At 43.7% G+C, this 14,023-nt stretch overlaps 9 non-coding genes across 9 annotated transcripts; all 9 read right to left on the bottom strand.

Moving 5' to 3' along the window:
- Positions 1-738: 738 nt before the first annotated feature.
- On the bottom strand, positions 739-929 carry LOC141197465 (U2 spliceosomal RNA). Its single transcript, XR_012269718.1, has one exon. It is a non-coding gene; the product is annotated as a U2 spliceosomal RNA (small nuclear RNA).
- Positions 930-2,044: 1,115 nt separating this feature from the next.
- On the bottom strand, positions 2,045-2,231 carry LOC141197543 (U2 spliceosomal RNA). Its single transcript, XR_012269793.1, has one exon. It is a non-coding gene; the product is annotated as a U2 spliceosomal RNA (small nuclear RNA).
- Positions 2,232-4,640: 2,409 nt separating this feature from the next.
- Positions 4,641-4,831, bottom strand: LOC141197464 (U2 spliceosomal RNA). The gene has a single exon (XR_012269717.1). It is a non-coding gene; the product is annotated as a U2 spliceosomal RNA (small nuclear RNA).
- A 1,115-nt stretch (positions 4,832-5,946) lies between these two features.
- On the bottom strand, positions 5,947-6,137 carry LOC141197463 (U2 spliceosomal RNA). Its single transcript, XR_012269716.1, has one exon. It is a non-coding gene; the product is annotated as a U2 spliceosomal RNA (small nuclear RNA).
- A 1,115-nt stretch (positions 6,138-7,252) lies between these two features.
- LOC141197462 (U2 spliceosomal RNA) lies at positions 7,253-7,443 on the bottom strand. Its single transcript, XR_012269715.1, has one exon. It is a non-coding gene; the product is annotated as a U2 spliceosomal RNA (small nuclear RNA).
- A 1,115-nt stretch (positions 7,444-8,558) lies between these two features.
- On the bottom strand, positions 8,559-8,749 carry LOC141197461 (U2 spliceosomal RNA). Its single transcript, XR_012269714.1, has one exon. It is a non-coding gene; the product is annotated as a U2 spliceosomal RNA (small nuclear RNA).
- Positions 8,750-9,864: 1,115 nt separating this feature from the next.
- On the bottom strand, positions 9,865-10,055 carry LOC141197524 (U2 spliceosomal RNA). The gene has a single exon (XR_012269774.1). It is a non-coding gene; the product is annotated as a U2 spliceosomal RNA (small nuclear RNA).
- A 1,115-nt stretch (positions 10,056-11,170) lies between these two features.
- On the bottom strand, positions 11,171-11,361 carry LOC141197460 (U2 spliceosomal RNA). Its single transcript, XR_012269713.1, has one exon. It is a non-coding gene; the product is annotated as a U2 spliceosomal RNA (small nuclear RNA).
- Positions 11,362-12,476: 1,115 nt separating this feature from the next.
- LOC141197542 (U2 spliceosomal RNA) lies at positions 12,477-12,663 on the bottom strand. Its single transcript, XR_012269792.1, has one exon. It is a non-coding gene; the product is annotated as a U2 spliceosomal RNA (small nuclear RNA).
- Between the last annotated feature and the right edge of the window lie 1,360 nt (positions 12,664-14,023).

Below are 14,023 nucleotides of genomic sequence, written 5' to 3'. Positions count from 1 at the left end.
TGCACAGGTATATAAAGGCTCAGAGCCTATTATGACACGCGCAGCCAGCGTTCCATTGCCACATTCCATCTACTGCAGGCAGGATACCTGGCTGGCTGAATGTCGCTGAGAAGCTCACAGAGACCGCCATAAGCAACAGTTTAACAGAATGCCACAGACTAATCAACCAAACTTTTTGGGTTGGGTTCTCTTTTATAGTCTGCAGGCATTAAATGAAAGAAGTCAGTGTTCCAGCAGAAGGAGACAACGTTTCAGAAAAGGCATTGTAGCAAACCAAAAAAGAAATTTTAAGCGCAGCAGAGTAACCAGCGCACATACCTGTTAGCTCAGGTGAGTTTAAAAGGCTGCTGTTGATAACAAGGGCATTTGCTAAATAGATGGTGTGTGTGCAACAATATACTGAAAGGTCAATTATATTGTGCAGCTTATCTCACCACCTGTAGTTATTTAGGTGAAAGCTCCAAAATGCTTGCCTAATATGTCTGTTTATCCAAAAGGAAGTAAAAAGGGAGAGCTAGAAAGATAGCATTGCATCACATTACATGGCAATGCAATGCACAGTTGCTGAAGTTGAACCAAAATGAGCTTGTAATCTGGCTTCTGCAACTTTGAACATGAAAAATCCAATGAGGAGAAGAAAAGCAAAGCCAAAGAGTCCATCCCAAAATCCGACAAACAAGCAAAATGAACAAAAAACATTGAATTCAATTCTTTCTGATTTTAGAAACTGCATTAAAGAAGGGGTGCACCGGTCCTGGAGATACTGCAATACCAGGTCAATGCGTGGAGTGGACAGAGCAAGCTCTTTTTCCATCTCCCTGTTCTAAAAATCCATTTAATATATGGTCCCCAGATAGGGGACGTATCAGATATTAAACTGATAAGAACAGATACTACACTTGATCTTAGCCAAAAGGCCGAGAAGCGATAACCAGAATTGGTTTCAAACTACGGAGCCACCCAAGGATCCTGAAAAGTCCATTTGTGGAGATGAGCTCCTGGACTCCCGTTAAGAAGACATGTTGTCAACCTCTAGATCCCTTACATGCCTGCACTTTTCGGCTTGCTGCTGCTGCAATCCACGCGTTTTAGATCTGCATAACTCCACCTCTTTAAACACAGCACCTTCACCCCCTGCTGTTCCCACCCGCCTCAACACCGTTGGAAGGGAGGAGAACCAATTAAGGCGGGGGGTGGGGTGGAACGAGCAGCTGTCTACCCTTAGCAGGAGGGCTCCTGATTACATACCTCTCCTGCTGCTGCTGCTGCTGGCTGTCCAGCAGCAGACTGAAGGTGGCTGCTGCTGTGCACAGGTATATAAAGGCTCAGAGCCTATTATGACACGCGCAGCCAGCGTTCCATTGCCACATTCCATCTACTGCAGGCAGGATACCTGGCTGGCTGAATGTCGCTGAGAAGCTCACAGAGACCGCCATAAGCAACAGTTTAACAGAATGCCACAGACTAATCAACCAAACTTTTTGGGTTGGGTTCTCTTTTATAGTCTGCAGGCATTAAATGAAAGAAGTCAGTGTTCCAGCAGAAGGAGACAACGTTTCAGAAAAGGCATTGTAGCAAACCAAAAAAGAAATTTTAAGCGCAGCAGAGTAACCAGCGCACATACCTGTTAGCTCAGGTGAGTTTAAAAGGCTGCTGTTGATAACAAGGGCATTTGCTAAATAGATGGTGTGTGTGCAACAATATACTGAAAGGTCAATTATATTGTGCAGCTTATCTCACCACCTGTAGTTATTTAGGTGAAAGCTCCAAAATGCTTGCCTAATATGTCTGTTTATCCAAAAGGAAGTAAAAAGGGAGAGCTAGAAAGATAGCATTGCATCACATTACATGGCAATGCAATGCACAGTTGCTGAAGTTGAACCAAAATGAGCTTGTAATCTGGCTTCTGCAACTTTGAACATGAAAAATCCAATGAGGAGAAGAAAAGCAAAGCCAAAGAGTCCATCCCAAAATCCGACAAACAAGCAAAATGAACAAAAAACATTGAATTCAATTCTTTCTGATTTTAGAAACTGCATTAAAGAAGGGGTGCACCGGTCCTGGAGATACTGCAATACCAGGTCAATGCGTGGAGTGGACAGAGCAAGCTCTTTTTCCATCTCCCTGTTCTAAAAATCCATTTAATATATGGTCCCCAGATAGGGGACGTATCAGATATTAAACTGATAAGAACAGATTTTTTTAATTGAATGCGTCAGAAGACGCGACATAAATTAAATTCCATTTGCATTGATAACCAAAAAAATGTCGCCTACGCCTTCATCATCCGAATTCAACTTTTTGTTTTTTTTAAGAAAATTTAATGATAATTAATAAATAAAACATAACATAACATATCCTTACATCAACAACAAAAAACTTCCAACAAAAACATCAACTCAACATTTTTCTTCTTCCACGTTTCTTCTTCCTCCATGACATGTCCAACAATTTCCAGTCAAAACCTTGCAGCAAAATCTTTTCATCTTCTTCAGCTTCAGCACTGGTATCAACACAATCCTGCATTACTTTCTCTTTTCCCTTATCATCCACCTTCCTTTTTTCCTTAACGTCTTTACTTCTAGGTACTCTCTCCAGTCTGCAAAACATAGAGTCCCCAACTCCTGAGAATTCCTGCTTCTCTCCCACAAACTCCTTCTTATTTTCAACTACTTGTATATCTTTGTCTTCTTTCTCTTTACAATCTTCAAACGATTCTTCAAATATCTTTTTCCCTTTCTCCTCTTTTTTCCCACCTTCCTCATAACAAAATCCAGGTTTCCCATTATCAATTCTTCTTTTACCATTTTCCACATAACTGAATCCACATTTACCATTTATAACAATCCTTCCTAAACTTAGTTCATTTTGTCCATTTTCCCAAACTAGGAAACTTCTCTTCCCATTCCAGACTCCCACTTTATTTAAGTAGTCCTTCTGGAATTTTACCAAAATACTCCATGGCTTCAAAAACTCCATCACTTCCTCCATCTCTACAAAGGGGTCATCCATACAGATAACCACCTTTTTCGGCCTTCCAGCAAAAAGAGCATTAACTCCAATTTCTTTTCCTTCCCAATTCTTGAGAAGACAAATACACTTTTCTTCAGACTTCAGTGTTACGTCAAATACCTTTTTAAACTTGATTTCTTGCATACAAAAAATGTCCTCTTCAATGATCGTCCCATACTTGAACAGAATATCCAAGATCTGATTCTCCTCCAACGAAAAATCCTCTAACTCCGTCTTCACATAGAACCGTAAACAGTTCCTCTTCCTCGTCAACTCCATCTTCTTCCTCCAAAAGAACTGCCCCCCACAGCTATGTGTGGTGACACGATGATCGCCTCTCGTTGCCCAGGGACTAATCCGACTCCCCAATAGCAGCAGGAGGGTGAAGCCCTGCCGTTAGACAAAGCGATCCCCCCAGGCCAAGGAGCCGGGTACCCTGGGCACCTCCTAGCCAAGGCCAAGGCAGCAACTGGTAGATCACTGCACCTGATCTTAGCCAAAAGGCCGAGAAGCGATAACCAGAATTGGTTTCAAACTACGGAGCCACCCAAGGATCCTGAAAAGTCCATTTGTGGAGATGAGCTCCTGGACTCCCGTTAAGAAGACATATTGTCAACCTCTAGATCCCTTACATGCCTGCACTTTTCGGCTTGCTGCTGCTGCAATCCACGCGTTTTAGATCTGCATAACTCCACCTCTTTAAACACAGCACCTTCACCCCCTGCTGTTCCCACCCGCCTCAACACCGTTGGAAGGGAGGAGAACCAATTAAGGCGGGGGGTGGGGTGGAACGAGCAGCTGTCTACCCTTAGCAGGAGGGCTCCTGATTACATACCTCTCCTGCTGCTGCTGCTGGCTGTCCAGCAGCAGACTGAAGGTGGCTGCTGCTGTGCACAGGTATATAAAGGCTCAGAGCCTATTATGACACGCGCAGCCAGCGTTCCATTGCCACATTCCATCTACTGCAGGCAGGATACCTGGCTGGCTGAATGTCGCTGAGAAGCTCACAGAGACCGCCATAAGCAACAGTTTAACAGAATGCCACAGACTAATCAACCAAACTTTTTGGGTTGGGTTCTCTTTTATAGTCTGCAGGCATTAAATGAAAGAAGTCAGTGTTCCAGCAGAAGGAGACAACGTTTCAGAAAAGGCATTGTAGCAAACCAAAAAAGAAATTTTAAGCGCAGCAGAGTAACCAGCGCACATACCTGTTAGCTCAGGTGAGTTTAAAAGGCTGCTGTTGATAACAAGGGCATTTGCTAAATAGATGGTGTGTGTGCAACAATATACTGAAAGGTCAATTATATTGTGCAGCTTATCTCACCACCTGTAGTTATTTAGGTGAAAGCTCCAAAATGCTTGCCTAATATGTCTGTTTATCCAAAAGGAAGTAAAAAGGGAGAGCTAGAAAGATAGCATTGCATCACATTACATGGCAATGCAATGCACAGTTGCTGAAGTTGAACCAAAATGAGCTTGTAATCTGGCTTCTGCAACTTTGAACATGAAAAATCCAATGAGGAGAAGAAAAGCAAAGCCAAAGAGTCCATCCCAAAATCCGACAAACAAGCAAAATGAACAAAAAACATTGAATTCAATTCTTTCTGATTTTAGAAACTGCATTAAAGAAGGGGTGCACCGGTCCTGGAGATACTGCAATACCAGGTCAATGCGTGGAGTGGACAGAGCAAGCTCTTTTTCCATCTCCCTGTTCTAAAAATCCATTTAATATATGGTCCCCAGATAGGGGACGTATCAGATATTAAACTGATAAGAACAGATACTACACTTGATCTTAGCCAAAAGGCCGAGAAGCGATAACCAGAATTGGTTTCAAACTACGGAGCCACCCAAGGATCCTGAAAAGTCCATTTGTGGAGATGAGCTCCTGGACTCCCGTTAAGAAGACATGTTGTCAACCTCTAGATCCCTTACATGCCTGCACTTTTCGGCTTGCTGCTGCTGCAATCCACGCGTTTTAGATCTGCATAACTCCACCTCTTTAAACACAGCACCTTCACCCCCTGCTGTTCCCACCCGCCTCAACACCGTTGGAAGGGAGGAGAACCAATTAAGGCGGGGGGTGGGGTGGAACAAGCAGCTGTCTACCCTTAGCAGGAGGGCTCCTGATTACATACCTCTCCTGCTGCTGCTGCTGCTGGCTGTCCAGCAGCAGACTGAAGGTGGCTGCTGCTGTGCACAGGTATATAAAGGCTCAGAGCCTATTATGACACGCGCAGCCAGCGTTCCATTGCCACATTCCATCTACTGCAGGCAGGATACCTGGCTGGCTGAATGTCGCTGAGAAGCTCACAGAGACCGCCATAAGCAACAGTTTAACAGAATGCCACAGACTAATCAACCAAACTTTTTGGGTTGGGTTCTCTTTTATAGTCTGCAGGCATTAAATGAAAGAAGTCAGTGTTCCAGCAGAAGGAGACAACGTTTCAGAAAAGGCATTGTAGCAAACCAAAAAAGAAATTTTAAGCGCAGCAGAGTAACCAGCGCACATACCTGTTAGCTCAGGTGAGTTTAAAAGGCTGCTGTTGATAACAAGGGCATTTGCTAAATAGATGGTGTGTGTGCAACAATATACTGAAAGGTCAATTATATTGTGCAGCTTATCTCACCACCTGTAGTTATTTAGGTGAAAGCTCCAAAATGCTTGCCTAATATGTCTGTTTATCCAAAAGGAAGTAAAAAGGGAGAGCTAGAAAGATAGCATTGCATCACATTACATGGCAATGCAATGCACAGTTGCTGAAGTTGAACCAAAATGAGCTTGTAATCTGGCTTCTGCAACTTTGAACATGAAAAATCCAATGAGGAGAAGAAAAGCAAAGCCAAAGAGTCCATCCCAAAATCCGACAAACAAGCAAAATGAACAAAAAACATTGAATTCAATTCTTTCTGATTTTAGAAACTGCATTAAAGAAGGGGTGCACCGGTCCTGGAGATACTGCAATACCAGGTCAATGCGTGGAGTGGACAGAGCAAGCTCTTTTTCCATCTCCCTGTTCTAAAAATCCATTTAATATATGGTCCCCAGATAGGGGACGTATCAGATATTAAACTGATAAGAACAGATACTACACTTGATCTTAGCCAAAAGGCCGAGAAGCGATAACCAGAATTGGTTTCAAACTACGGAGCCACCCAAGGATCCTGAAAAGTCCATTTGTGGAGATGAGCTCCTGGACTCCCGTTAAGAAGACATGTTGTCAACCTCTAGATCCCTTACATGCCTGCACTTTTCGGCTTGCTGCTGCTGCAATCCACGCGTTTTAGATCTGCATAACTCCACCTCTTTAAACACAGCACCTTCACCCCCTGCTGTTCCCACCCGCCTCAACACCGTTGGAAGGGAGGAGAACCAATTAAGGCGGGGGGTGGGGTGGAACGAGCAGCTGTCTACCCTTAGCAGGAGGGCTCCTGATTACATACCTCTCCTGCTGCTGCTGCTGCTGGCTGTCCAGCAGCAGACTGAAGGTGGCTGCTGCTGTGCACAGGTATATAAAGGCTCAGAGCCTATTATGACACGCGCAGCCAGCGTTCCATTGCCACATTCCATCTACTGCAGGCAGGATACCTGGCTGGCTGAATGTCGCTGAGAAGCTCACAGAGACCGCCATAAGCAACAGTTTAACAGAATGCCACAGACTAATCAACCAAACTTTTTGGGTTGGGTTCTCTTTTATAGTCTGCAGGCATTAAATGAAAGAAGTCAGTGTTCCAGCAGAAGGAGACAACGTTTCAGAAAAGGCATTGTAGCAAACCAAAAAAGAAATTTTAAGCGCAGCAGAGTAACCAGCGCACATACCTGTTAGCTCAGGTGAGTTTAAAAGGCTGCTGTTGATAACAAGGGCATTTGCTAAATAGATGGTGTGTGTGCAACAATATACTGAAAGGTCAATTATATTGTGCAGCTTATCTCACCACCTGTAGTTATTTAGGTGAAAGCTCCAAAATGCTTGCCTAATATGTCTGTTTATCCAAAAGGAAGTAAAAAGGGAGAGCTAGAAAGATAGCATTGCATCACATTACATGGCAATGCAATGCACAGTTGCTGAAGTTGAACCAAAATGAGCTTGTAATCTGGCTTCTGCAACTTTGAACATGAAAAATCCAATGAGGAGAAGAAAAGCAAAGCCAAAGAGTCCATCCCAAAATCCGACAAACAAGCAAAATGAACAAAAAACATTGAATTCAATTCTTTCTGATTTTAGAAACTGCATTAAAGAAGGGGTGCACCGGTCCTGGAGATACTGCAATACCAGGTCAATGCGTGGAGTGGACAGAGCAAGCTCTTTTTCCATCTCCCTGTTCTAAAAATCCATTTAATATATGGTCCCCAGATAGGGGACGTATCAGATATTAAACTGATAAGAACAGATACTACACTTGATCTTAGCCAAAAGGCCGAGAAGCGATAACCAGAATTGGTTTCAAACTACGGAGCCACCCAAGGATCCTGAAAAGTCCATTTGTGGAGATGAGCTCCTGGACTCCCGTTAAGAAGACATGTTGTCAACCTCTAGATCCCTTACATGCCTGCACTTTTCGGCTTGCTGCTGCTGCAATCCACGCGTTTTAGATCTGCATAACTCCACCTCTTTAAACACAGCACCTTCACCCCCTGCTGTTCCCACCCGCCTCAACACCGTTGGAAGGGAGGAGAACCAATTAAGGCGGGGGGTGGGGTGGAACGAGCAGCTGTCTACCCTTAGCAGGAGGGCTCCTGATTACATACCTCTCCTGCTGCTGCTGCTGCTGGCTGTCCAGCAGCAGACTGAAGGTGGCTGCTGCTGTGCACAGGTATATAAAGGCTCAGAGCCTATTATGACACGCGCAGCCAGCGTTCCATTGCCACATTCCATCTACTGCAGGCAGGATACCTGGCTGGCTGAATGTCGCTGAGAAGCTCACAGAGACCGCCATAAGCAACAGTTTAACAGAATGCCACAGACTAATCAACCAAACTTTTTGGGTTGGGTTCTCTTTTATAGTCTGCAGGCATTAAATGAAAGAAGTCAGTGTTCCAGCAGAAGGAGACAACGTTTCAGAAAAGGCATTGTAGCAAACCAAAAAAGAAATTTTAAGCGCAGCAGAGTAACCAGCGCACATACCTGTTAGCTCAGGTGAGTTTAAAAGGCTGCTGTTGATAACAAGGGCATTTGCTAAATAGATGGTGTGTGTGCAACAATATACTGAAAGGTCAATTATATTGTGCAGCTTATCTCACCACCTGTAGTTATTTAGGTGAAAGCTCCAAAATGCTTGCCTAATATGTCTGTTTATCCAAAAGGAAGTAAAAAGGGAGAGCTAGAAAGATAGCATTGCATCACATTACATGGCAATGCAATGCACAGTTGCTGAAGTTGAACCAAAATGAGCTTGTAATCTGGCTTCTGCAACTTTGAACATGAAAAATCCAATGAGGAGAAGAAAAGCAAAGCCAAAGAGTCCATCCCAAAATCCGACAAACAAGCAAAATGAACAAAAAACATTGAATTCAATTCTTTCTGATTTTAGAAACTGCATTAAAGAAGGGGTGCACCGGTCCTGGAGATACTGCAATACCAGGTCAATGCGTGGAGTGGACAGAGCAAGCTCTTTTTCCATCTCCCTGTTCTAAAAATCCATTTAATATATGGTCCCCAGATAGGGGACGTATCAGATATTAAACTGATAAGAACAGATACTACACTTGATCTTAGCCAAAAGGCCGAGAAGCGATAACCAGAATTGGTTTCAAACTACGGAGCCACCCAAGGATCCTGAAAAGTCCATTTGTGGAGATGAGCTCCTGGACTCCCGTTAAGAAGACATGTTGTCAACCTCTAGATCCCTTACATGCCTGCACTTTTCGGCTTGCTGCTGCTGCAATCCACGCGTTTTAGATCTGCATAACTCCACCTCTTTAAACACAGCACCTTCACCCCCTGCTGTTCCCACCCGCCTCAACACCGTTGGAAGGGAGGAGAACCAATTAAGGCGGGGGGTGGGGTGGAACGAGCAGCTGTCTACCCTTAGCAGGAGGGCTCCTGATTACATACCTCTCCTGCTGCTGCTGCTGCTGGCTGTCCAGCAGCAGACTGAAGGTGGCTGCTGCTGTGCACAGGTATATAAAGGCTCAGAGCCTATTATGACACGCGCAGCCAGCGTTCCATTGCCACATTCCATCTACTGCAGGCAGGATACCTGGCTGGCTGAATGTCGCTGAGAAGCTCACAGAGACCGCCATAAGCAACAGTTTAACAGAATGCCACAGACTAATCAACCAAACTTTTTGGGTTGGGTTCTCTTTTATAGTCTGCAGGCATTAAATGAAAGAAGTCAGTGTTCCAGCAGAAGGAGACAACGTTTCAGAAAAGGCATTGTAGCAAACCAAAAAAGAAATTTTAAGCGCAGCAGAGTAACCAGCGCACATACCTGTTAGCTCAGGTGAGTTTAAAAGGCTGCTGTTGATAACAAGGGCATTTGCTAAATAGATGGTGTGTGTGCAACAATATACTGAAAGGTCAATTATATTGTGCAGCTTATCTCACCACCTGTAGTTATTTAGGTGAAAGCTCCAAAATGCTTGCCTAATATGTCTGTTTATCCAAAAGGAAGTAAAAAGGGAGAGCTAGAAAGATAGCATTGCATCACATTACATGGCAATGCAATGCACAGTTGCTGAAGTTGAACCAAAATGAGCTTGTAATCTGGCTTCTGCAACTTTGAACATGAAAAATCCAATGAGGAGAAGAAAAGCAAAGCCAAAGAGTCCATCCCAAAATCCGACAAACAAGCAAAATGAACAAAAAACATTGAATTCAATTCTTTCTGATTTTAGAAACTGCATTAAAGAAGGGGTGCACCGGTCCTGGAGATACTGCAATACCAGGTCAATGCGTGGAGTGGACAGAGCAAGCTCTTTTTCCATCTCCCTGTTCTAAAAATCCATTTAATATATGGTCCCCAGATAGGGGACGTATCAGATATTAAACTGATAAGAACAGATACTACACTTTATCTTAGCCAAAAGGCCGAGAAGCGATAACCAGAATTGGTTTCAAACTACGGAGCCACCCAAGGATCCTGAAAAGTCCATTTGTGGAGATGAGCTCCTGGACTCCCGTTAAGAAGACATGTTGTCAACCTCTAGATCCCTTACATGCCTGCACTTTTCGGCTTGCTGCTGCTGCAATCCACGCGTTTTAGATCTGCATAACTCCACCTCTTTAAACACAGCACCTTCACCCCCTGCTGTTCCCACCCGCCTCAACACCGTTGGAAGGGAGGAGAACCAATTAAGGCGGGGGGTGGGGTGGAACGAGCAGCTGTCTACCCTTAGCAGGAGGGCTCCTGATTACATACCTCTCCTGCTGCTGCTGCTGCTGGCTGTCCAGCAGCAGACTGAAGGTGCCTGCTGCTGTGCACAGGTATATAAAGGCTCAGAGCCTATTATGACACGCGCAGCCAGCGTTCCATTGCCACATTCCATCTACTGCAGGCAGGATACCTGGCTGGCTGAATGTCGCTGAGAAGCTCACAGAGACCGCCATAAGCAACAGTTTAACAGAATGCCACAGACTAATCAACCAAACTTTTTGGGTTGGGTTCTCTTTTATAGTCTGCAGGCATTAAATGAAAGAAGTCAGTGTTCCAGCAGAAGGAGACAACGTTTCAGAAAAGGCATTGTAGCAAACCAAAAAAGAAATTTTAAGCGCAGCAGAGTAACCAGCGCACATACCTGTTAGCTCAGGTGAGTTTAAAAGGCTGCTGTTGATAACAAGGGCATTTGCTAAATAGATGGTGTGTGTGCAACAATATACTGAAAGGTCAATTATATTGTGCAGCTTATCTCACCACCTGTAGTTATTTAGGTGAAAGCTCCAAAATGCTTGCCTAATATGTCTGTTTATCCAAAAGGAAGTAAAAAGGGAGAGCTAGAAAGATAGCATTGCATCACATTACATGGCAATGCAATGCACAGTTGCTGAAGTTGAACCAAAATGAGCTTGTAATCTGGCTTCTGCAACTTTGAACATGAAAAATCCAATGAGGAGAAGAAAAGCAAAGCCAAAGAGTCCATCCCAAAATCCGACAAACAAGCAAAATGAACAAAAAACATTGAATTCAATTCTTTCTGATTTTAGAAACTGCATTAAAGAAGGGGTGCACCGGTCCTGGAGATACTGCAATACCAGGTCAATGCGTGGAGTGGACAGAGCAAGCTCTTTTTCCATCTCCCTGTTCTAAAAATCCATTTAATATATGGTCCCCAGATAGGGGACGTATCAGATATTAAACTGATAAGAACAGATACTACACTTGATCTTAGCCAAAAGGCCGAGAAGCGATAACCAGAATTGGTTTCAAACTACGGAGCCACCCAAGGATCCTGAAAAGTCCATTTGTGGAGATGAGCTCCTGGACTCCCGTTAAGAAGACATGTTGTCAACCTCTAGATCCCTTACATGCCTGCACTTTTCGGCTTGCTGCTGCTGCAATCCACGCGTTTTAGATCTGCATAACTCCACCTCTTTAAACACAGCACCTTCACCCCCTGCTGTTCCCACCCGCCTCAACACCGTTGGAAGGGAGGAGAACCAATTAAGGCGGGGGGTGGGGTGGAACGAGCAGCTGTCTACCCTTAGCAGGAGGGCTCCTGATTACATACCTCTCCTGCTGCTGCTGCTGCTGGCTGTCCAGCAGCAGACTGAAGGTGGCTGCTGCTGTGCACAGGTATATAAAGGCTCAGAGCCTATTATGACACGCGCAGCCAGCGTTCCATTGCCACATTCCATCTACTGCAGGCAGGATACCTGACTGGCTGAATGTCGCTGAGAAGCTCACAGAGACCGCCATAAGCAACAGTTTAACAGAATGCCACAGACTAATCAACCAAACTTTTTGGGTTGGGTTCTCTTTTATAGTCTGCAGGCATTAAATGAAAGAAGTCAGTGTTCCAGCAGAAGGAGACAACGTTTCAGAAAAGGCATTGTAGCAAACCAAAAAAGAAATTTTAAGCGCAGCAGAGTAACCAGCGCACATACCTGTTAGCTCAGGTGAGTTTAAAAGGCTGCTGTTGATAACAAGGGCATTTGCTAAATAGATGGTGTGTGTGCAACAATATACTGAAAGGTCAATTATATTGTGCAGCTTATCTCACCACCTGTAGTTATTTAGGTGAAAGCTCCAAAATGCTTGCCTAATATGTCTGTTTATCCAAAAGGAAGTAAAAAGGGAGAGCTAGAAAGATAGCATTGCATCACATTACATGGCAATGCAATGCACAGTTGCTGAAGTTGAACCAAAATGAGCTTGTAATCTGGCTTCTGCAACTTTGAACATGAAAAATCCAATGAGGAGAAGAAAAGCAAAGCCAAAGAGTCCATCCCAAAATCCGACAAACAAGCAAAATGAACAAAAAACATTGAATTCAATTCTTTCTGATTTTAGAAACTGCATTAAAGAAGGGGTGCACCGGTCCTGGAGATACTGCAATACCAGGTCAATGCGTGGAGTGGACAGAGCAAGCTCTTTTTCCATCTCCCTGTTCTAAAAATCCATTTAATATATGGTCCCCAGATAGGGGACGTATCAGATATTAAACTGATAAGAACAGATTTTTTTAATTGAATGCGTCAGAAGACGCGACATAAATTAAATTCCATTTGCATGGATAACCAAAAAAATGTCGCCTACGCCTTCATCATCCGAATTCAACTTTTTGTTTTTTTTAAGAAAATTTAATGATAATTAATAAATAAAACATAACATAACATATCCTTACATCAACAACAAAAAACTTCCAACAAAAACATCAACTCAACATTTTTCTTCTTCCACGTTTCTTCTTCCTCCATGACATGTCCAACAATTTCCAGTCAAAACCTTGCAGCAAAATCTTTTCATCTTCTTCAGCTTCAGCACTGGTATCAACACAATCCTGCATTACTTTCTCTTTTCCCTTATCATCCACCTTCCTTTTTTCCTTAACGTCTTTACTTCTAGGTACTCTCTCCAGTCTGCAAAACATAGAGTCCCCAACTCCTGAGAATTCCTGCTTCTCTCCCACAAACTCCTTCTTATTTTCAACTACTTGTATATCTTTGTCTTCTTTCTCTTTACAATCTTCAAACGATTCTTCAAATATCTTTTTCCCTTTCTCCTCTTTTTTCCCACCTTCCTCATAACAAAATCCAGGTTTCCCATTATCAATTCTTCTTTTACCATTTTCCACATAACTGAATCCACATTTACCATTTATAACAATCCTTCCTAAACTTAGTTCATTTTGTCCATTTTCCCAAACTAGGAAACTTCTCTTCCCATTCCAGACTCCCACTTTATTTAAGTAGTCCTTCTGGAATTTTACCAAAATACTCCATGGCTTCAAAAACTCCATCACTTCCTCCATCTCTACAAAGGGGTCATCCATACAGATAACCACCTTTTTCGGCCTTCCAGCAAAAAGAGCATTAACTCCAATTTCTTTTCCTTCCCAATTCTTGAGAAGACAAATACACTTTTCTTCAGACTTCAGTGTTACGTCAAATACCTTTTTAAACTTGATTTCTTGCATACAAAAAATGTCCTCTTCAATGATCGTCCCATACTTGAACAGAATATCCAAGATCTGATTCTCCTCCAACGAAAAATCCTCTAACTCCGTCTTCACATAGAACCGTAAACAGTTCCTCTTCCTCGTCAACTCCATCTTCTTCCTCCAAAAGAACTGCCCCCCACAGCTATGTGTGGTGACACGATGATCGCCTCTCGTTGCCCAGGGACTAATCCGACTCCCCAATAGCAGCAGGAGGGTGAAGCCCTGCCGTTAGACAAAGCGATCCCCCCAGGCCAAGGAGCCGGGTACCCTGGGCACCTCCTAGCCAAGGCCAAGGCAGCAACTGGTAGATCACTGCACCTGATCTTAGCCAAAAGGCCGAGAAGCGATAACCAGAATTGGTTTCAAACTACGGAGCCACCCAAGGATCCTGAAAAGTCCATTTGTGGAGAT

The sequence above is a fragment of the Phyllobates terribilis genome, unplaced genomic scaffold (assembly GCF_046119375.1).
Source record: "Phyllobates terribilis strain yellow unplaced genomic scaffold, ASM4611937v1 Scaffold_84__1_contigs__length_6523798, whole genome shotgun sequence".
NCBI lineage: Eukaryota > Metazoa > Chordata > Amphibia > Anura > Dendrobatidae > Phyllobates > Phyllobates terribilis.
This window is presented reverse-complemented; position numbering and strand designations above follow the sequence as displayed.